This window comes from Lathyrus oleraceus, chromosome 1, assembly GCF_024323335.1.
Source record: "Lathyrus oleraceus cultivar Zhongwan6 chromosome 1, CAAS_Psat_ZW6_1.0, whole genome shotgun sequence".
Lineage (NCBI taxonomy): Eukaryota > Viridiplantae > Streptophyta > Magnoliopsida > Fabales > Fabaceae > Lathyrus > Lathyrus oleraceus.
Genome location: NC_066579.1, coordinates 78475869 through 78490705, shown reverse-complemented (window position 1 = coordinate 78490705; position 14837 = coordinate 78475869).

Here is a 14837-nt window from a genome sequence, read left to right as displayed (position 1 = left end):
AACTGAGTTGCTTTGATTTGAACTCTAAGCAACTCAATCTTCTGGCCTACATTGGTAGGACTTCAGACAACCAAAGATCCAAGAGAATTGAGTGGATTTAAGAGAGAGTCGAAGAGATGAAATTTTTTGGAAAATACCTTCAGTGTAGGTCTGGATTCAACTGTTCTTGCTTTGGCTCGTGCTTGATTTGCTCAGGATGCTTGCAGGAGTATATTAGAATGCACAAAAGGTCTCTGATCCCTGGAGGTTTGAATCTCAAAACAGTGAGAATTCAACTCAATTTCCAATGGAAATTCTCAGGATTATCCTCTCAAATGGAAGGGTTAGGGGTTTAGGATCAAAGCTGGCGCGAATGTCTGTTGAATTCTGAGCATATGGAGCTCTATTTATAGCTGGATCATGTGATATTTGCACCTTCCAAATGACTTTCCAAAATTGGCAATGAGTGATACATGTGTGCATGGGCGTGTACAGGCCCATGAAATCATTCCATTTGATCCATAATTGAATGTGAGTAAGTCTGAAATCAACTTGGGATGCAAGGCAAATGTATATGAAGACTTGAAGTTTGATCTTTGCCAATTGATGATGCAATGTTCATGACATGTGCAGCCCTAGTAATTCTTGTCCAAAATGGATGAAATTGGAGTTTTTGGAAATGTTAGATCAAGAGGAACAACTTTCATGTTCAACACTTTTCCATTTGAAGCTTGTATCATGATGAATTTTGAGGTGGAAGTTTGGAAATTTCAACATATCAAAAAAAATCCTAAGTGTCAAGCCATATATCTCAATATTCCACCTTGCTTAACTTTTTATGCGAGCTTCAAATGAGAAAAGTGTCTTTATAAAACTTGTATCTCTTTCAAATACCTTCAAAATGGTCACCAATTTCATGTCATTTGGATTTGAAATGATAGAGTTATGCATTTTTGAAGTTTGGAAAAATCACTTGGTCAATGGTATAGGTCAAAAGTGACCTATAATGTAACCTCATATCACATGCTCATAAAAGTTGAATTATATCTCACTCAAAGCATAAAAGTTTAAGTAGACATCTTGAATTTGATTATTCAACTTGGAAATCTTTCATATCATAAAAATTGAGCAAGTTATGGCCTTTGGAAGTTCACTTTCAAATTAGGGTTTAGACAAAATGACCTATAATATTTCAACATAGAAAATGATTTTAAGAACAAAAATAGATCTAGATATCAACATTAAAGTTGTTTGGAATGTCATATAAAGTAACTTTTCTCTTGGAATCATTTTCATATGGTGAAAATTGTAGGAGATAGGGTCTGGGGAGACCCAGTTTTGATCAGATGAAATCATCTGGCCAACCACCATCAACCAACTTGATAACCTTCAATTCTTTGGACTTTTTTGGCTCATGGTAGATCATATATGCATAAGATGATGAATTTTTAAGTGTCCCTTGACAAATTTGATCAATTGGTGAGATAGCTTGTTGGAGAAGTTACTCATGATACCCAGTCAAACTAGGGTTTCCAAGGCAAATCACCCTCAAACTCTTGAAGAAAACTTGATCCATATAACATGTAGGAATCAATGGAACTCATATATGATGCTCATAACCATTCTTGGATCAATTCATGGTTGTGCTCTTTGCCATGAGGGTCTCAAACCCTAGATATGGACTTGATAGACCAATGGAGATCATGCCCTACCTACAAAAAAGTTAGGCAAATGCAAAGATATATATTTGGTATTTTGGTTAGTAAAATTATAATATACAAGTATGATACAACCACAAAGTGCTTGGTGATCTCCCCTAAAACAAACCCAATGAAGGAGGGGTAAGGAGGATGCCAAGGTATGATCCCTATGCTAATGCTTATGATGAAATTGCATGAGGGATCTTAGGGTCAAAATTGGGGTCTTACAAGGACGCAACTGGGTAATTGGATTTTTGTGGGGGGTTTTTTTTTCCGAAGAGATTGTTAGGGGAATATCATCATCAAAGGGTTGATGGAAGATAGTGAATGTCGTCATCAAAGGATTGACGGAAAGTAATTTGTTATAGTATATCATCCTCAAGGGTTGATGGAAAGGTAATTGTCATCGTCAAAGGATTGATGGAAAGAGAAATTGACATCGTCAAAGGGTTGACGGAAAGAAAATTTTTCATCGTCAAAGGGTTGACGAAAAGAAACTTCACTATGGAGTGGCATTATCAAAGGGTTGATGGAAAAGGAATTATATATGTAATATCACCGTCAAAGGGTTAACATAAAGAAACTTCACTATGGAGTGACGTCGTCAAAGGGTTGACGGAAAAAATCTATCACCGTCAAAGGTTTGACGGAAAGAAATAAAGAATCTCATCACCAAAGGGTTGATGGAAAATAATCTGTCATCGTCAAAGGGTTGACGGAAAGAAGTAAAGAATGGCATCACCAAAGGGTTGGTGGAAAAGAATCTCTCATCGTCAAAGGGTTGATGGAAATATATTTCACTATGGAGTGACATCGTCAAAGGGTTGATGGAAAGAATTAAGGAATGTCATCACCAAAGGGTTGGTAGAAAAGAATTTATCATCGCCAAAGGATTGACGGAAAAGAAAAATCAGGTTATGTCATCATCAAAGGGTTGATGGAAAAGAGTTTTTCATCGTCAAAGGGTTAACGGAAGAGATCGAATATAGAATATCATCATCAAAGAGTTGATGGAAAAGATTGTCATCGTCAGAGGGATGACGAAAAAGAATAATCATGTTATGTCATCATCCAAGGGTGGATGGGAAGGAATTATCATGTTATTTATGCACGTGGTGCTTGTTAAATGAAAACTTCTCATTTTTGTGAGAGAGTTTTTGATATGAAACTTCCTGATTTGGCATGAAAGTTATGCGTGTTTATTGTATGCAGTGCATGTGGCAATGCAAGAGGTTTTTTTAGTTGATCTCCCTTTTTCGAAGGTGAGACCTTCTGGTTACCAATGTTGATTGGATTTGAGTTTATGAAGATGCCAACAAAGTGAACTTTTATTTCTTGATAGTTGCCAATATGGATTGGACTTTTTTTGTGGATGCCAATGTGGATTGTGTTGTGGTTTTGGGGATGCCAATAGGGATTGGACTTTTGTTTTGGGGATGCCAATAGGGATTGGACTTTTGTTTGGTAAACGGTTTTAACTTCCCGACACTCGGTATTTGACGATGTGATGATCAGAAGATAGACGTGGATGCTCTTGGTACCCCAAGTTTGATCTGTTGCCGATAGACTGTGTGCTTGTTCTTGAGAGAATCTCAACTTCTTTTCTCGATATGCCTTGATGGTTACAAATGATTTAATAAGCGTAGCGACGTAATCAATGCATGATGATTGTGTTTTTTCTCTTCCCCAAGGCTCTTTGCAACTTGTCCGCCCCAGCCTGTATGGTCTTTGAAGGAATTCGCCTTTAAAAGGAGACCCTGGGAATGATTATACCATGGAATGAACCAAATTTGTCCCAGTGTATGAATCTTTCAGTAGTTTGCCCCTGATTGATTTTTTGAAAGGCTTGCCCCAAATGAACTGAATATTTTGAAATTATTTTACTCCTTGATCCACTGATACTTGGAGTTTGTCTTTTGACTGACCAATTCATAGTCATTGGATACCATGCCCCTAATCCATAGGGTTAGGAAGTAGTCTTGATTTTGGGTCAGCATTGACGAATGATCAAGTTCTTCTCTGATTTCTTCTTGTTGGAATTTTCTTGATGTTAAGTACTGACTTGCAGTTAAAATTGTTCATTCAATTAATGGTAATTTTAATGCAACATTCATGCAAGTTATGAAAATAAAAATCATTTAAATGATGTGGTAGTGTGTGACGAATAGACCATTAGTCCAAGTGCAGTACTGGTTTAGCTAGTGTGGAAGATACATCAATAATATGATGCCAATACAGGTGGTTAGCAAATATTTAGGAGTCAGTTTACGCGACCTTGCTATAGTAGGATTTCAGAATAAACCCTACTTCAATTAGGTCTTTTGAGGGTTGTAACATGGTCTGGTTTACGGTTTATTTGAAATGAAGGATATAAGGCTCAAAATTTGTTTTAACTCCACCCCTTCTTCATGATGATTCTTCAGTCCTATATTTAGTTAATCCAACACACATATTCGTCTTCTAAGAGAATTCAACGATGTAAAGATGAGGATTCAAGATTCGCTTGAAATGGCGGACACCTTATTTTGTTTTCTTTATGTTGGTGCCCCTTTGATTTTGGTATGGTGGTCATCGGATCTCGTTTTTGCTTTTGTTGAGGATTTTCATGGCTTCTTTTGATTTTTGTTTTGATCCCTAACTTTTGCCTGGACTGCTTTTTGAAACTTTTAGTCCACCAGGATTGCCCTAATTTTTGCCTAAGTCGCCTTTTGGGGTATCTACTTAGCTGGCTTTTTTTTAATGATTTTTTTAGAGGCTGTGACTGCCAAGTCATTGGTCATTGAAGAAAAATCGACATCGAATGTGAGTTTTGTTTGGTTCTTTCACCACTTCAGGATGTTTACGAAGAATAACATGAGGTTAATCTCCATATGGGATATATTCCCTTGCAATTCAAATATGGAGTCAGATTAACTGAACACTACCCTGCCCCGGGTTAAATGTAAGGGTTTTTTAGATCTGAAAGAAATTCATACTTCTAGGATCGAAGTGGTTAACCAGGGATTAACTCCTTATCTATCTGGTGTTTAGAGATTTGAAACAATGCATGTACATCATCATCAAAATTTATCCGAAAGCATAATATTATCAATTATGGGTATTTCGTTTTCGTCATCCTCCCTCCAATCTTTGCTAAAACAACAGTTTGATAAGTGAATGGGAGAAATATTTTTGTTTTTTGATATAAATGGAAAACATGAGTGAATACGAAAGGATTCGTTCAAAACATGCATGATCATTTCATTAATATTACCATTAAGGGAAACAACAATACTTAAAAGCAAATAATTGTTCAACATGCAAAGAAAATACAAATGAAATGTTAGAAATAGCCAAGTGATTGCCAATGCAGAGGAAGCTCTCTCGTGCTTGGTTCACTGATGGGCCAGATTTCTCCAGAGTTGGAGGTCGTCATCCTCATTGAGACCAATATGATGATTATATTCAAACCTATTCTCGGAAATCTCTTCCACAGTCTGGACTGATGGACCCATATGGCTAGGCGGAGGAGTATTGTTGATATGCATGCCTCGAGGCGCAAATGAGAACATCTTGGAGTCAAGCAGAGTTTGCACCTTGCTCTTGAGCACCTTACAATCTTCAGTTGAATGCCCATGTGCCCCAGCATAGAAGTCACATCGAGCATTAGTATCAAAGCCTGGTGGGTATTGATGGATTAATGGATTAATGGATTTAGCTCATTTGGCATTATCAATCCTCTCTTAATCAAATATGGAAGTATTTGACTGCATGGCATTGGAAGTGGATTGATATGCCTCTCTGGCTTTCTTGGCCTTTGTTGAGCGTATTGGCGCTGTCGATATGGAGCATCCTGCTATTGGTACTGAGGAGATCCTCGATTCGTAGGATGATACATATCCTGTAGGGAGAATGGTGTATGATATAAAGCTTGTGGAGTTTCCCAGAATGCACTAATTTCATCTTTTTCTTCCTCTTGGGAACTGATCATAAATTCATTCTCAATGTTTTGGCTGCTCGAGGCGTATTGGATTTTTCCACTTTTGAGGCCACACTCTATGCATTCTACAATTGAAACCAAGTGAGCGAAGTCTGATGTTGCACTACTAATCATCCTTTCGAAGTAAGGGCTCTACAAGGTATCCCTGAATAATTCCATCAATTCTTTCTCAAAGAGTGGTGGTTCAATGCGAGCCGCTAACTCTCTCTATCTTTGGGCATACCCTTTGAAAGATTCATTGCTTTCCTGAGATAAAGCTCTCAACTGCATGCGGTCGGGAGCCATGTCCAAATTGTATTTGTACTGCTTCAAAAAAGTGTTAGCTAGGTCCAACATGATTGAATGTGACTCCTGTCTAACTTCATGTACGAGCTCAACGATGCCCCACTCAAACTGTCTTGAAAATAGTGGATGAGCATAAGAGGTCATTTTTCGGTAGAACATCACCAAATGGTGCTTTGGACAGATATCCCCTTTGTACTTCTCAAATTCGGGTACTTTGAATTTTACAGTTGTAATCAAGCTAGGTACCAAAGATATGTTTAAAGCATCCAAATCAAAAGTATATCTCCCTTCTATGAATTTAAGTCTTTTCCCCAACATGCGGCATCTTTCAGCCATTTCATCATCTTGTGGATGTTCAGTATTCACCACCATGCTTGTCCCTTGGGAATTTGGCCTGGAGAATGCAAAGCCATGATACTCAGCAACATCGTGATATAAGGAACACCCATCTCGGACAGTGTGACGTTCTTGTACAACATGATTCTCAACTGGAATGACATTCTCAATAACTGTAGTTCGCTGAATGTTGTTCTCTCTCTTTGCTAAAGTTATCATAGCTTCTACAAGTTGGTATATATGGTTTTTCATCGAGTCCACATCTCCTGTTAGCATAGTATGTCTTTGCTCTAACGAATCCATAGTCCTCTTAAAGTTGCTTCAAGTCTGATATTGTGTCGAGAAATAAACTGTGGGTTATGGACAAAAGGTAGGATGAGTTTTTTTTAGAGTGATATACATGCATGTTGATGAAATGAGAATGCATGAATGTTTTTTTTGTATTTTGATATGCAAAGAAAATGCAATGCAAGTATAGTCAGAATCTTGGATAACATGAGTATTGTCAGAAAACCTTATCAGATAGGCCCCCTATAGTGGGCAGTTCTATGCTTTATACCTACAAATTACTCACAAAGTTGGATCTTAAGGTTGCGCTCTCAAAGGAATAACTTAGAGTCACAGATCATATTCAGAATCTCGTCGCAATAGTGGGCTAGCCATATCGTTATGAAAATTCTGAATTAATCTACTCTAAGTGGGATCTTCATATTGTTCGAACAGGATGTAGACCCCTAGGTTCAACACTACACAATCATCGACCTTAGTAACAGGCTTCAGGTCAAGACGAGGTTCCTAGAGCCATGGATCACGTTCAAAGTTTCCTTACAATAGTGGGCTAGCCATATTATGATGGAAATTCCAAACAGATCTACTCTAGGTGGAGTCTTCATATTGTTCCAACGAGGTGTAGACCCCTCGGTTCAATAATACACAACTTTGGATTCTAAGTTTTTCTCAAAGCTCGGGTACAAAGCTTATCTCCCAACAGGCATCAAACACCATAAATCACCCATCACAGTATCAGAGAACCAACTGACAGATAACATAAATAATACAATAAGATAAAGAGAAACAAAATGGAAGATTGAAATAACATCTTTAACATTCATCGCAAATTAAACTAAACTAGGCTTGACTCTCTCTTGCTTGAAGCGATAAATCCTCAGTAAAGTCGTCAGTTGTCGCATCTCGAAAAATATGATCCCTCGTGATGGTCACAGAAAAATAGTTTGAACAGAGTTGCCACCAAACTTTATTTATTTCAATGAATGAATAGGAAAATATTGATAAAACCTTTAAAATAGAATAATGGTCGTCGCAGCCATATTCGGGTTCGGGAGTCGATTACGCAAGGGGAAGGTATTATCACCCCTCACGTCCGTTGTACTCAACGGGAACCTTTTAGTTAAACTTTGTGATTGAATGTTAGCTTATGTTAATTGTTTTCTTCAAGTGAATAAAATATTGAAAAGAGAAATGAAAGGAAATCTCAAAAGGGGAAAATTGAGGTTTTTTATTAGTGTGCTCACAAAGATCTCACAATCTCGTGCCTACGTATCCTTATAGTGCAATAAAGAAGTCAGAGCATTCATAGTTCGGGGAACTACGGTTTATTGATGTCTTTTAGTGAACAACTGTTTAGATCGTGTTCTAATGGATAAACATTAGCTTGTCTACTTTCGGCGGAGGCTTAAGCACTACTTTGTTATGCGTATTAGAAGGGATTGAACAATGTTCTTTTTGAAAAGAGTTAGGTTGTTGGTCGCACGGGGGCGAGAAATTGAGTTTAGTGTATTTTGTATTTTGTATTTTGAAGGAACGACAAAAAAATTGAGTAATATGACACACACCAATCATTCAATTATTCGAGGAATAATAAGGCGAACGCCTCCTATTCCCTTTTCGTTCAAATTATTACTGAAATTTATTTTGCAGAAATTGAATATGCGTGGTAGTGACGCGAACGCTGTAACACCCCTTTTTCTACCCCAAAATACTTAACATATAATCAGAGTAAATAAGCACGCATATAAACAAAAGGGCGTCACATCGACGTTTTCAAAAACTAAAAGCTTTCAAAAACCAACATCATTCATCATCAATACACAATACACCTGGTCATTTAAAATAACACTTTCCAATTATCATGAATATTCACGAATATGCGTTCGCAGCGGAAAATAACGAATATCCATGCATTTCATAAAATGATCCATGTCCCATATCATGATCATCTCTCAATAATCTCTTCAATTAAACATGTTCACAAGTAATACCATAAAACGTATCCAAATAAGACACGAGTTCAATACTACCAATCTACCCAGTGTTACATGACCAGAGCATTGACTCACTACTTAGTCTCTAAAACAAAGCACCGAAGCTCTCCAGCTAACCTCGAGTGCTACCGTTCACTTACTTCAGCAATACTACTCCTGAGTATCTGCACGATACCCATGTAAAGGTAACATTCAAACAGAAAGGGTGAGAATTCAAATCATTATGAAGAAGTATAATCAAGCACAATGATTAAATCAATAATTAAAGGAATTCATCACACTTCATATAACCATGTAAATAAAATTCACCAACATTTATTTCACATGTTTCAAGCACACATAAAAACTCAAGGAGTATAATATTCAAATCCAATATTATATTCCCAAAATACACATAACGACAATTATCACATAATCACATAATTTGCCAAGTTATGTATCCAAACATCACCAAATTCAATTACCATATCTCATACACACATCACAATCACAACAATGCAAACATTCAACTATCACATGACTCTAATGTGACTCAATGCAAGACATGTGACTCTATGCATGTGGTACCATAATGTGAACCCAACGTTTCACCGTTTTCCGATTCAATATCTAGAATCCAAGCCACCACGTCTATTTCCAATTAAGGATCAACGTCTGCTACGCCTATTTCCAATTAAGGATCAACGTCTATTTACCACACCTATTTCCAATTAAGGATCAACGTCTGCTACGCCTATTTCCAATTAAGGATCAACGTCTATTTACCACGCCTATTTCCAATTAAGGATCAACGTCTGCTACGCCTATTTCCAATTAAGGATCAATGTCTAATACCATGTGAACCCACAGTTTCACCGCTTCCACAATGAAGCCGACCATGCCATGAATGAATGTACAAATACCAATACATATGCAATTAAGATCATCTCTACCATCTTAGTATTCCACATATCACCATAATTCAACTCTATGAATCATACACCAATGGTACATATACACATTCATAATAATATATCATTCACAATCCACCAATGGTACATATACACATTCATAACAATATATCATTCATCATCCACCAATAGTACATATACACATTCATAACCATATATCATTCACAATCCACCAATGGTACATATACACATTCATAACAATATATCATTCACAATCCAGCAATGGTACATATACACATTCATAACAATGTATCATTCATAATCCACCAATGGTACATACACACATTCATAACAATGTATCATTCACAATCCATCAATGGTACATATACACATTCATAACAATATATCATTCACATAATATCTATTAGAGTCACCTTTCTAATGCTTTAAACCCCAACCCAAAATGATTCACGAGTTGAAAGTTATGAATAAAACTGTGCACGAAGGCGTTACTAAAAAGTTGTTGTTTTCTAAATTTTCCAACATAATTTTCATCTTCTTCAACCCCAAAAACGTCCATGAAATAATCTCTATAATTATTTTCTTCCTGAAACAAAGTTATAGCCTTCTGTTTCAGCTATCCAACGCTTCAAACAGCACTCAATTTGTACTTACGTATCAAACGTTATGACCAAAACGATTTCGACAATAAAACACAAAAAAGGGCCGCGATTGTGACGGACAGCATGCAGAATTTTCTACGGCTTTCATCGTTGGAGGACTTTCGAACCTCCGATTTCGATTCCGTAAAAAGCTACACGTTCAGAAAATTATGACCCATACAATACTCTAAGTATATAACATTAATTTACAGTTTTAACACGATCAAATCACCACAAATCGAGAGTATTCATCAAGACCTAACAATTCCAAAACCATGCAAAATTAGGGATTTTAACCTAAACATACATCTACCCATTGACCCGATCATACTAACCCATAACAATAAGGATTCCCCCCTTACCTCTTCAATTTTCTGAAAACCCTAGCTCTTCTCTTTACTTTTCCTCTCCTCTTTCTCTATTGCCTTCAAATGATCAAATGAATCATAATTCTCACTCTCCTCCCCTCTTATATACTAGTATTCTATTTGGACTTAAAGCATGATACTTCTAATTTAATTAATAGGCCCACTAAGACCTAATATTTAAATATCTCTAATTAGTTCAATTAAATTAAACTAACCCCACATACACACTAAGTTAATTAATACAATTATTTAATTCTATCTCATATCAACTAAATAATTAATTAACACACCAAAATTAATTAATATAATCAATTATTATACTACCTAACAACCAATTAATTAATTAACACTCCACATAATTAAAATAAAATATAATAATAATAGTATAATAAATAAATACTAAAGTTGGATTGTTACAAAAGCCTCCCACTTGCTTATTCAAGGAATAACGAGGCGAGCACCACCCATTATCTTATCCAAAATTATTTAAAGTATTTTAATCGGAAGACGGAAATTTGAGCAATATAGCAAGCGTCGATCATCCAATTATTCGGGAGATAATGAGACGAGCACCTCTCACTCTCTTTTTTCATCCGAAGTTTTATTAACAAAAAGATTTAATCACTTCAAGTGAGCAGAAAAGAAACTCGATGTTGAATGAGGGTTTGTCGTATTAGTAAAAAATGGTTTGAAATGATATGAGGTGCTTATTAAAGAAAAAAGCTTAGTGCGATTTTGAAAATATGTACTTGATATTGATCAAACACCTTTTATCTTAGTATTTTTGAAAGGTTAATTTTAATGGTCATTTTGTCTTTTTAAATTAACAATCATGCATCAACTAAAAATACTAAAAAATAAAGCAATAAAAAGGTAAAAGAAATAATAAAAGGGAATGGGCACATTATCAATGAAGAGGTAAAAGAATTAAAAAAAACTAAAGGAAATAAAATAAAGAACAAAAATAAATAAGTAAAGCAATAATAAGAAAATAAAAAATAAAATATATATATAAAAGACAAAAATAGGCTAAAAATGGGGGTGTGTAAGACCCCAATTTTGGCCCTAAGATCCCTCATGGCCCATATCATCTCATATCATAGCCTCAAGGATCATTGCATGCCTTTGCTTCCCTCCTAGTGGGTAGGTTGCCTTGTGTGTGTGGTTCTTGATCACCAAGCATGTTTTGCATTTGTATATTATTGCTTTTCATATGTTCATCATCCAAAAAGTACAAAAATATTGTCAGTCTAACCTTGTTGCTTGCAGTTGAAGCAATTATCAGCAATTAGGTCAAAGACAGTCAACAGTCAGTCAAAGCAATGGATGATGGCCATTCTTGCAGAATTTGGGCACCATGACCAATAATCAAGAGTTCACACAACTTGGGACATCATTGGAAATCAAGGTCTCAAGGAATTAGGGTCTGGAATTCATCGGAAGTGGTTCAATCATGCAAAACCCTAGAAAAGTCAACAGAAAGTCAAACTTGGTCAACTGGCCATTTAATCAGTGATTTGATGGATGGAATTTATTTGAAGGAGTTCATTCATGTCTATACAAGCCTCATATGTCATGTCCAACCTCATCATGGAAGAATTTGAAGTCAAACAGAAAATTTCCAGAAATGGAAACTGGACCTGTAACTGAAACCTGCCATAAATGGAAAGTCTTGATCCTCAAACTTACATCATGATACAAGCTTCAAATGAATTTTTTCCCAACATGAAAGTTGAAGATCTTGTTCTCCCATTTCCAAAAAGTCCAAGAACTCTCAATTCCCATGTGTGGTTGGCAAGTTATGATCGAATCGATTTCAGAAAATCTTGAACTTCAAAGGGCCATATCTCCCAGGCCGTTTGGCCAATTTTGGTGGGGTTTTTTCCTACAAGTCACATTTAATCCCCTCTTTCCAAAAATATAAATTTCATGAGCCAAAACTTCACCAATCAAAATGGCATATTTTGACTTTTCTCATTTAAATGCAAGTTTGACCAAGAGTTGACTTTTTGATATAAACATTTTTTCAACATTTGGCCAATTGGGAAAGCTCAGAAATATCATTTAGAGTGTGTTTGCAAGCTCATATTATGCAGTACATAAGGCCATTGCTTGGTTGCTTGAATTGTAAGAAAGGTACAAATTCACCATGCTTGTCCATGCTTCCACAACCATGCCTTGTACTAGCAGCATTATGCAGCATTTTTCTGTCATGGTGAGCCTCATTATGCAGCCATACTCCAACAGTACATAAAGCCATCCTTTGTTTGCTTGGATGGAGGAAAGAGTACATGTTTTCACCATACCTCCATGCCCTAACTTGTACTGTCCAATAGCAGTTTGGACAGCACCACTTTTCTGTCAAGAGAAAGGGTCATGGCAGCCACAAGCAAAAGGGGGGAATGCAGCAGAAAATCATGGATGGACCTTGCCCTCACCTTGCTATTTTTCTGTCCAAACATAACAAACTGAGCTTGGCTTGACAGCATTTTTTTTTCCTCACCATTTTCCTAACACAAACCACAAGACCATAGACCATTCTTTCACTCAAAATCCATCCTGCCTTGCCAACCATACCAGTCTTGTTCATCTCAATTTCTCATGGCCAAACCTTGCCAACTTCTAACAGCAGCAACCTAGCAACCTTCATTGGCAAACCCTGTCAAAACCTGCAGCAGCCTAGCAACCTTTATTGGCAAACCCTGTCAAAACCTGCAGCAGCCTAGCAACCTTCATTGGCAAACCCTGTCAAAACCTGCAGCAGCCTAGCAACCTTCATTTGCAAACATTGTCAAACCCTGCCTTGCAACACATGACCAACCATATTCCACTCATCTTTCATTCACCTTGCTATTGACAGATTTGAAGAAAACTGTCAAGGCTCAAAAACCACAAAGAACCTTCACTCATTTTTCCAACCAAAACCCTTGCTAGCTGCCGCCAACACACCAGACATCTTGCAATTTTGCTGTCAAAAACAAAACAGACCAACCAAGATCAACCATTCACCTTGCTTTGGCCAAACTCCAAAAAACCTGTCCAAAACCAAAGTTGCCTGAGCCCTGCATTGCTTCTTCAAACCTTGCCTTGCAACCAACATGACCAACTGCACGCATCATTCATTCCTCTAAAAAACCACACTTTCCAAAACCTGTCCAAGGGTACTTCCAAAAACCTGAGCCTGGCATTTTGTTGGCTTCAACATCAATTTGAACATCATTTTCCTTTCATTACAAACCACTAATCGCAACAAGACCACAGCAAACAGAACCATTGTGCATTCATTCTCAAAAACTGCATTTGGTGCACTCTCCAAAACAGTCAAGACACTTCCAAAGAAAAACTTGGCCTTGCTTAAAAAACATCATTCAAACAACACCTGGAGCTCATGGCAATCATCATTTCCCAACTGGAAGTCCCCTCCCTAGCACTGTTTTCAAAGAAGCTCAGCCATGGCAGATGAACCTTCCAGCAAAAACCAAGCATCCTTGAGGTTGAAACCTTCCACCATTCACTTACTGGAGCTTGGACCTTCACCTATTTTAAGCATTTGGAGCCAAATAACAACTGAAGCAGCCACTGTCATCCAACTTGGTAAGATTTCGATTTGCATTTTTCTCTAAATCATGTGGTGGTTTGTATAGATCTTGCAATGCTGAACACAATGAGCTTTAGATCATAGAAAATGGTTTAGTATGTAGCAAGTTATGCTGAAATGAGTGTTGATGATCCAAACTTGTTTTGCTTGTTTCTTTTTGCCTAGCTCGATTTAGTGGAAACCATGGTTGGATTCATATTGCTTGTTGTTTGCTGATCATGTTGGTATATGCAATTGCTTTTTTTGGAGAAAAATTGGTCGGGTCGAATTTGAGAGAGATGAAGGATTGTTGTCTGCTACAGTAGAACCCTAGAAATTGCATTGCCCAGAAATTCCTTGTTTTCCACGTGCTGCATGGCTCCAACCAATGAAAACATTTCCTTTTAATGGCCAAAACGACCGTGTTTAGTTAAGTGGATCCAAATATTACCAAAATGCCATTCTCCTTTATTAATCCAAATTAATTTCACATTTTTATGACCAATCTTCCAAAAATCATAACTTGCTCATTTTTGATCCAAATTCAATGGGATTTTTTGTGTTGTGTTCATCATGATCTCTACTTTTTTATCATTATTTTTCCAGAATTTTTGGATGAGTGGTTTTTAAATGGTGCTAGGGTTTGTGACATGTGACCAAATTTTGTACACTTTGCCAAATCAATTGTGAAATAATGAGAATGTACCCAATGGCTCCCAAATTTTTTGTGTTTAAACTAGACACACTCATGGTGATTTTGGTGTAGAGTTTGTGAATTT